Raw genomic sequence first — 9,849 nt, forward strand, 5'->3', positions numbered from 1 at the left:
CTGCAGGTGGTAAGGGCGGTGGGGTGCATCACTTCCATCTCATGGGAAAGGAGTGGTGGGCCAGCTCTCCCACACTCTTCCATTAGGGCCAGCTTACCTACATCCTCTCCACCAGGACCAGCTCTACTGTGCTGCCCAGGAGAGGTTGCAGGGCCTGCTCTCCAGAACACTGCAGCTGGTGAGGGGCAGAGCTAGCTGTCCTGAGCTCATGACCCCATGGATGGGTAGCTTTCCTGACTACCAGAGATGGTGAGGGGGTAGGGCTTGGGGTGGGGCCACCGCCTTGGAATCCATGCCACCCCACAGCAGATGAGTGGCAGGGTTAGCTCTCCCATACCCCTGCAACCAGGGCCAGCTCCATTGTGCTGCCTGGTTAAGTTGCAGGGACCAGTCTCCTGAGTGTGCTCCATCCAGTGAGGAGTAGGGCCAGTTATGCACAGCCCCTGGACATCCCTACGTTCTCCAGAGGTAACATGAGCCACAGACATTGGCCCTAACTCATGCTGCTGCATACCCACAGACTCAGACATGACCCTCGGGCTGGGAACCCACCATGGCCCCAGGGAGCAGGGCTGGCCACTCACCACAGGCTACTTCTCCCCACCCTCTAGCCTATAGTTCTCCCTCTTTTCATAATGCTCATGCGGCTCCACTTCTCTTTCTCTCCCATCTGACCACCACATACTCGTACATTGCGGTGGCTCCCACTGCAGGCTGGCTACGGACCTGTGGACCCCTGGGTGATGTCGTGCATCCTTGCTGTGTGGTGTGGCAGCATGTGGGTGTCTATGACCCACCTGTGCTCTGGGAGACAGGTTTGTGGGTGGCATGGTGGTCCACAGGCCTCTGTCTGTCTTTCTCCTCCCCAAGCTGCCTGGATTTGATTTGATTTTTTTATGAGTCCTAGGTATAAGACAGCCTTGGCCACCAAGCCAGGCATCAAGCTAGAATGAACAAAGGACTGCCATCTGCTCTGTCTCTGACATATAAGAATACCACCACCAACAAAGTGTCTCTTTGCTCATTGACAGGGGGGCAAAATTTTAAGGAGTTGGATGCTGATCCATTTATTTCTTTGTTTACTATGAAAGATTTTTAAGTTTTCTCTTTGACTTTATGATCACATAGTTTTACTATAATGAATTTCTGTATTTTCTTATCTGATTTCTTTGATTATATATAAGGCATTTAACTTAAGGACATATATCTTTAGTTCTTACAAAATCATAGTTATGATTTTACAAATAACTTACATCTTGGCTTATTTTTCCTCTTTGAATTTTCTAGTGATATGGATTCCAGTACGATTGATATAATGTTTATTTTTCCATATCAGTTAAATAAATATGAAACATGTATATAATATATATAGACATATAAACATACAATATATAGTTATAACTCTATAGTGATATATACATATATATGGCCTATTGAGTCTATATGTCACAAATCAATCTGTTTATTTTACTTTATAATTCTTACTTCTGGTTATTTTTATCTAAAGCTTATTTACTATAGAGGTTATTATCTACCACAGCTGCTTACATGTTTCTAGGGGAAAGAAATAAGTCTTTGCTACTTCTTTATGTATATTTGCCTCTGGGTAGAATATTCCGCCGTTACAGTCAATTAGGGTTTCTTTAATTCGGAATAATTTAAAATAATAAATGTTTCCATGGCTATATGGCTTTGTAGCTATAGTAGTTTGAGAAGTAAAAGCATATGATTTTACTCCAGCAGTAAGAAATGGTAGATATGTCTTAAAGGAGGATGAAGGGGTCACAGCAATGTATGTATGCTTTTCAGTACAGAAGGTAAAATGGTCTGGGACCATCTAACATTGAGACAGTTGTCCAATGTATTTCAGTACTCCCAGAGGAGTAATACTTCTGGATAGCATATTAATGAATAACACCATTAAGGAAAAGCTAAATACAGAATTCAAGTATTATGCTAATGTAGGTAGCACAGATATTTACATAATGGAGTTTAGAAAGATTACCATAGAAGCAGTTACATTAAATAAGAGATTTTGTACTTTAAGAGGAAACCATCAATTATCTGAAAATTTTGTCACATGCTTTAGCTTATTCTTTGATGATTCTGGATAAATGTATTGAAAAAAAAAATGGTAGGTTGTTTGACATTATCTAAAGATTTTAAATTAAGATAGTGTTCTATTAAGTTTGAGCATGGCTAAAAAGATTCCTTTAAACATAGGTTTTTATTGTCTAAATTATGCTGAGTAACAAACCAACTCTAGACCCAGACTTAAAACAATATTCATTAGACTATGGGTAGTTGGTTGCTATGCTCACCTGGAGTAGGCTTGGTTGATCTCTGTTACACTTGCTTGTACGCCTGTCATCAGCTGTCAGGCCAACCAGACACTGGTTGCTCAAAATGCCTCCTGCATAAATGTTTGATGGTTGATTGTTGCTGTCTAAATTGTGAAGACAGACAAGGCTGGGTGAATTTTATCATTGGATAGTGAATTGAGCTTGTTTTTTCCAGTTTCTTGCCTGAAAAAAGTTTCCATAGGAATTCATGAGAACACAGAGTTTTATTGGACGTGATGGCACCTGCCTTTAATCCCAGCACTGGGTAGGAGTGATAGGAGAATCACAAGTTTGAAGCAACCTGGCCTTTTTAGTGAGTTCCAGGCCAGCTGGGGCTCCAATGTGAGGCCTCATATCAACCAACTAGCCAACTGGCCATCCCTCTAGTCACCCATCTACCCAAGCAATTAATCAAAGCTGACTCTAACAACCACCGCCCAAATAACCCACTCTAGTTCCTGTAAGTTCTAGTCCTGGGACTGGGATATAATCATATATGACCTACTTTACTGGCCAAAGTAAGATGTTGTTCTGGCTAGTTTTGTGTCAACTTGACACAAGCTAGAGTCATCAGAGAGGAAGGAGCTTCAGTTGAGGAAATGCCTCCATGAGATCCAGCTGTAAGTCATTTCCTCAATTAGTGATAAATGGGGGAGGACCTAACTTATTGTGGGAGGGGCCTTCCCTGGGCTGGTGGTCCTCCTGGGTTCTATAAGAAAGCAGGGTGACTGAGCCATGGGGAGCAAGCCAGTAAGCAGCACTCTCCATGGCCTCTGCGTCAGGTCCTGCCTCCACGTTTCTGCCCTCGTTGCTTTTGATGATGAACTCTTATATGAAACTGTTCATGGAATAAACCCTACCCTCCTCAAGCTGCTTTTGGTTATGGTGTTTCATCACAGCAATAGTACCTAAAACAAGACTATGTCTTTCAAAGAGTGAACTTTGGACGAAGGTGACAAATTACTAGGTACTACCTTGCATATCAGAGAACTGAACCCCCCCCTCCTCCAACCTGGTCACCAATATATCAACAAATATTCGCTAAGTAGTTGTCATAAGCCAGATATCCATAGTGATTGGAGTAATACAGAGAATAATGCTGATTTCTCTCAAGAAAACTTTCAGTCTAGTAATATATGATGTTCCACAAAAAGAGGCCAGTGACACCAGTAACAAAAGGTAACAAACATAAACAAAAAGGACCATGAGATTGCACTAAAACAGGGATGGAGAGATGGTTCAGCAGTTAAGAACACTTGCTGCTTTTATACAGGACCGCTGTCCAGCACCCATGTTGGGTGCCTCCCACTGTTGCCTGTAATTCTAGTTCCAGGGAGCTCTGACTCCCTCTTGTAACCTCAAAATGAACCTGTACTCACATAGTGCACCCATGCACAAGCATGCACATACCCCTCAAATCTCAAAAAAGTTTGCCGTAACATATTCAGTTGTGAAAGATGCTTAAAAATATGAATATAGTTTTAACAATACACTGAAGACTGATGGCAAAGGACATTCACTTTTCATAACCAGGCCATCAAAGTATTTAAACTCTCAAGAGAAAGGGATGTTTTTATTAGAACTCAGTTACAAGTGGCACCCTAAATGAAGATCACAGATTTGAAAGAATTATTATGACTGCTAAAACAGCTCCTCCAAATCTATGTGGGCTAGTGTAAGAGACATGAACAGTTTTCCACGTCTTCTGGCCTCGAGTCTTTCCGCTTGCTCACTGCTAAGAACAACAGTAACTCAATTGATGTGTGGACTGGAGAATCAGCTAATAGAAAACATTGCCAATACAGTGGAAGTCCTAAGTGCTATGGAACTAGGTCAATAACCTTGGCTTTCTCCCAGTTACTCCTGAAAGGGAGAAGGAGTTTGATGACAGTTGAGTGACCATTTAACCTGTTAATCAGGCATCTGGCAGAATGCCCGGTGATAAATAGAAGAAGAAAATTTGTAGGAGACAAAGACAGGAGAAGCAAAATAGACGGGATTCTCTGCTTCTCGAGAAGGATACTGGAGGCATTTCGGGCAGGACGAGTCTGCACTGTACAGGACTGTTCACTGTGTTCAAGAGATTTGGCATCATAGACGCTCATGGAACTCCATGCCAGGACTCCATTTCCTCCAAACTGTGAAGATTGCAATGACCCCACAGTGACAAATGCTGACTACTTTCCAAATTCAGTACCTCCTACAGTTGAAAAAAAAATCACTGAAAATAGAGCTAGGAGCCCTTAGCAAGCAGTCTTACCAGGGGTTTAGAGGGGGCAGAGTTTAAAGATGCAAGGGTGTGTTGAAGTGAAAGGTCTAATTAGAATGACAGCAATACTTTACTACTTGAGTGGATTTCAGCCAAGTCAGTGCCTTGTGCACAGGACTCTCATATTATTCCTCCAAACCTTTGCTTTCATCTCACTGTGGCTCCACTCAAAAGCCTTCAGTAACTTTTTAGTGCTTCTAACTGCAAGTTGCATGTGTCAGCTGGATACTTCCCTTCTCCCCCAAACTCATTTCTGATCCCTCGTCTTCTATTTTCTTTCGTGGACTTTCCTGCTTCCAGTTAGTAGAAACTGACAGAAGGACTTTGAACGATCTAGAATGACCAAGATGGGGGAAATGAACTAATGTTGCCCTATTCACAATCGAAAGTTGTAACAGCTTTGTGTGGGATCGACTCCAAGGCATGGACCTTTATGGCTCCACGAGTGTGGTATTCACCAGCCATAGTCCCACACTGCCAGTGGTCTGCTTCCTCTTGTTGTTGCCTGACAGGAGTCACCTGTCCAATGGCTTTCTAATTGCAGACTTTGCCCCACACCTGAGTCTTTGTTTCACAGGTTTACCCCACCCCTTCTGCCTTGTCCTCTTAGTACCATTAGTTATTTTCACGAGACTGAAATATGTATGTAGTAAATGAAAAACTATGTAGTAGATCCATAAATTGAATGCAATGTTTATCATTATTTATTATTATTATTATTGATATATTATTTTTACATTATTTAAAATGAAGAATATCTATAATATCATGTAGAAAAAAGTAGTATGAGAAGCCAAGTATTTTTTTAGGTCTTTTTTTTTATTATTAATTTATTCTTGTTACATCTCAATGGTTATCCCATCCCTTGTATCTTCCCATTCCTCCCTCCCTCCCATTTTCCCCTTACTCTCCTCCCCTATGACTGTGACTGAGGGGGACTTCCTCATAGGGTATCCAGTCTCTTTTTGGTAGCCTGCTATCGAGAAGCCAAGTATTTTTAACTCAGAAATTGAGCCTTGGCTTTCCATTCATATGACAGAAGTCTTGGATTTATCCGTTCCTGCTGCTGCCCTCCACTCCCTAACTAGTCCTCATATCTTGATGACCTAACTATCTCAATAATTATGAAATGTCTTTGTTTCTCTTAATCCTACTTTTGGATCCTTAGTTCAGGTTCCTATAATCTTTCACCTGGATTATTACAAATCCAGATTGATCACTGCTTGATCTCTATTATTTATCTATGCCAGAAATCCTCTTAATTATACTCAAACTCAGAAGTTATCATTTTGCTCCCCTACTTAGAACCATTTACTGCTTCTTCTTTGATCCCAGGGTAAAATTGCACATACACAGTAAAGCACAGAGTCTTCGCATGGTCTGGCACCTGCTCCTCTTCTCAGTCTCGATTCCTGCATTTTCTCTCAACTCCACCTGTATTGTCACTAATGAAGTCTCGAGGGAGTGAGTCTTCCCTTGCTCTGGTTCATGCTGGGATGTTTGCGTGTGCACATGCGCACGTGGTGGGCGAGCAGGGCGTTTTGAAGAAGTCTGTGCACATAGGGAAATAGCTGCATCAGCTACTGATTCAAAGTATCAGAGCTGTTGATGATGAGAGACTTGATTCATTAATACTCCAGCCAAGCTCACTGGCCACTTGCCATAAGCCACACAGAATTGTAACTGAGGAATAACTCATTTACAGTTTACCGTTTTCAGCTTATAGATCAGAACACAGGGCATAGAGAAGTTAAGCTCCATGAGCAAGACCATCTTACTAAGAAATGCCGAGGGCAGGTGCGCGTGGCAGCAGTCTGACCCCAGAGTCCAGGTAAAGACTAAGCTGCTTTAGGCAGCTGTCACTCTGTTCTACTTGCTATGAGCTGTCATAGCTCAGAGTCAATGTTGCTCACTCTTTTGAAGTCCCTAATGGCAGCTGGTGACAAGAAGTGATAAGGGGCAGGCATTGTGCTCAGAGGAGAGCTGAGGCCTTCTGCCTGATGGGGCTGCAGGAACCTGCACAGTTGAGCGTAGTCTTGACGTGAAACACCAGAGAACTATGATCTACTGCAGAATGACGCCAGGCTGCCATTGCACATTCTCCTCTCAGACGTCAGAACAGGACTTCAGGAGGCTGCCAGAGAGACTTGACAATCAGGAGAGAGAGTGAACCAATCCAGTGAAAATTCTTAGAGAAGAGTAGGATGAACTTTGTTGCTACTGAATTCCAGTAGAGGGAGGTGGCCATGTCTGAGCCTAAATACCAAAGATTGTCTGTGATGGGATTCTTTGTATGTTAACTTCAGTTTCCTCATGAATCCTACAAGGTGTATAATCCGTCTCATTTTACTGATGAGGAAATGGTCTTAGAAATGTTAATATGCCTATGTCACAGCATTAGTAAATCTCTGATCTGGGTTATGTATCTAGTTCTAATTGATTCCAAAGACTATTTCAACCTACTGCCTCTCCTATATAAGGTCTGTTGCTTTCTGTATATATATGTTTTATATGCATATATGCAACAGAACTTCTGTCTGAATCACTGAGTGAGAGGAGGGTGGGATGGGGGGGGTCTATCTAGTGGATTACATAATGGAAACATTATGCAAGAATTTAGGGGGAAAATTAGAATCAAGAATATTATAATGGTTCCCATAAAAATGCAGTGCAAATTTTCTTTTACTCCACACACCTAAGTGTCCTCACTAGGAAGTCATCTCAAATTTTATCTTATCTCATTTGCAAACTTTTGCTTATGCATATGGAGTTCACAGTGTGCAAAAGCTGAGAACACAGAGCCTAGGGTACCCACTATATGTGTGGAAGGAAGATTTGGAGGCAGCAGTGGGATGCACAGCCAGTTGCAGGCCGTGAGACCAGAGAGCAGATCTCCCACAAGCCAGCAAGACTAGAGGTTGTCCTGCAGGCCCAAGGAAACTTGCAGAGAGTATCTCAGAACTAGGGAATGATGAAATAGTGATGTACTCTACGTGCATTGTTTTGGGGTGTCATGGTTGGTGGAGTATGAGGCCTACTGAAAGATGGAGTGTGGAAAGAAAGGAGATATTCAGTCTGGGTTTGAGATAGGGTAAAGGGATGAGGATGGGAGCAAGGGACAGAGGAAAAGCATTAAGATGCTACACAGAGAGAATAGAAAGAGCTGTTTGGTTGAGGGGAATGACCAAGGGGCCTTCGGATGAGACGAGTAAAAGCATTGCAGTGGCATATGAGGATCAGAAGTGGGGACTCATTTGGGGTAGAAAAGATTTAAATTTTAAATAGACCTATAATATCATTTTGGATTTGGAGGAGCATTTTCAGAAGAACTGGGTTGGAAATGTTTCCATAGCAGAGATTTCCACATCCCTTGCCTTTCAGAGATGACATCATTTGGAAAACCATCCCTCTAGGACTCCCCAAACCAGAAATGAGCCTTCTGTTTCCAGTGATCTCCCTGCCCCAGGATGATGGCAGCCTCGAGACAATAAATCAGATAATTATTTCCATCCTTGCAATGACAATAATGACGTCGAGGCAGGCAAAGATTCATCAGAGATAGCTTCACAAGTCCCCAGAGAGGCTCAGGATAAAGGATGTGATTGTCAGAAGCTGCCTCCACGGCATCACACTAGGGTTCTGTAATGCCGGCCAGCCGAGGGCCACACTGCCTCCAGAGGAAATAGCCGTGGAGATGAAAAGGAGAGAGGCACCTACATCCTAGCCTGGTACCCCACCAAAAGTGTGTGGATGGTTTGGCTCAGTAATTAGAAACACAGTGCAATAAATATTGAAAGAAGCTACTGTAAACATTCTAGGGGACAATGAAATTAGAAATAATAAGCAGATGGGCTTTTATTCAAAGCAAATCATGCCAGATGGACTCAGTACCTCTTCCTTTTTTTTTTTTGTGATAAAAGTATGAAGTTGGTAGATGAAGGGAAAATGGCATGCTTGATGTCGTATGTTTGAAGACTGTTAAAACACTGGAGTTGTCCAAGAAGTCTGATTTGCAGAATTGGCTCAGAATGCCTGGAATAGAAGCGTATACCTGACAGAAATGTTGGAAAATGCTGTTAATTGGGCAACAAAATGTTCCAGAGCTCTGGGTTGTCTCCCAGCCTCAGGAAGGGGTTCTTCCAAAAGAATATAGATCATTGAGACCCAAGGGACCTTAGAGATCACCAGCTGCTGCCCTTTCATTTAAGGACGAGAAAACTCCACCAGAAGAAGAAAGTGATTTCTCAAAGCCAGAGCTAGAACAAGGGTGATTGACAATTATCCCCGTGGTGAGTGTATGCCCTAACTACATATCTCCTTATTCCCCAGAGAATAACATGGTCAAGTCCAGTGTGAAAAAGTGCTAGGGACAGAAGCACAGTATCAAAGCCTAGGCTTAGTGTAGTCCTCACTGGGGTGCAGCCTTGGGCAAAGTAGAGATGGGTTAAAACTATCAGAAAGCCATTGGCTGCACGTCTGAGGTCTCTGTGCTGGGTCTCAGCCATATTTGATGGTGTTAGCTCATTTTTGCTGTGATGTGCATATGGTTCCTTTGCAGGTGAGAGAGCACGAGAAACACAGGAGGCTCAGTGACGTGTCTATTTGGAACCATATAGCCAGCACTCCACAGAGCTGAGATGTAAGCCCAGTCCTTCTACTTCCAGTCAGTCTCTACCTTACCCACATTTTGATTCTGGTCAAAGTCTGATGTACAGCTAGACACCTGTGTATAGAAGGCTTTGTTTCCATGGGCTGGTACTCTGTACAGTCCCTCATACCAACATTTAGCTCTGTTTTCTGAGGAACACTTTCTCACTTTTTTTGAAAACATGGTATTTTTCCCATCATACTGTGTATCTGGAATCTTAATACTTTAGGGAGCAGAGGCAAGAGGATCAGGAGTTCAAGGTCATCCTGAACTTCGCATCCAGTTCAAAGCTAGCCTGGGCTATGTAAGGCCCTGCCTCAGAAACCAAACCAAACCAAACCAAACCAAACCAAACCAACCAACCAACCAGACCAAACCAACCCAAAAACAAAGGTTCTTTTCTCTCTATTAAACTCTGTGCTCAACCATCTGTCAACCTAAAATACATGTGCTTTGTAAGGACTAACTCACAGGCAATCATTTCACCCATAAGAAGTTTCCCACCTTCCAAGATGCTTTATTCAAAAACTAAAAGGCCCCGACCAGCCTGTGTGTCAAGTGTTTAAGTGTGTGACACAATGAAGGATCTT

At 42.7% G+C, this 9,849-nt stretch overlaps 1 pseudogene; it reads right to left on the reverse strand.

Moving 5' to 3' along the window:
* Nucleotides 1-894: 894 nt before the first annotated feature.
* Nucleotides 895-1,030, reverse strand: LOC127191216 (uncharacterized; annotated as a pseudogene).
* Nucleotides 1,031-9,849: the final 8,819 nt, after the last annotated feature.

This window comes from Acomys russatus, chromosome 6, assembly GCF_903995435.1.
Source record: "Acomys russatus chromosome 6, mAcoRus1.1, whole genome shotgun sequence".
NCBI classification, from domain to species: domain Eukaryota; kingdom Metazoa; phylum Chordata; class Mammalia; order Rodentia; family Muridae; genus Acomys; species Acomys russatus.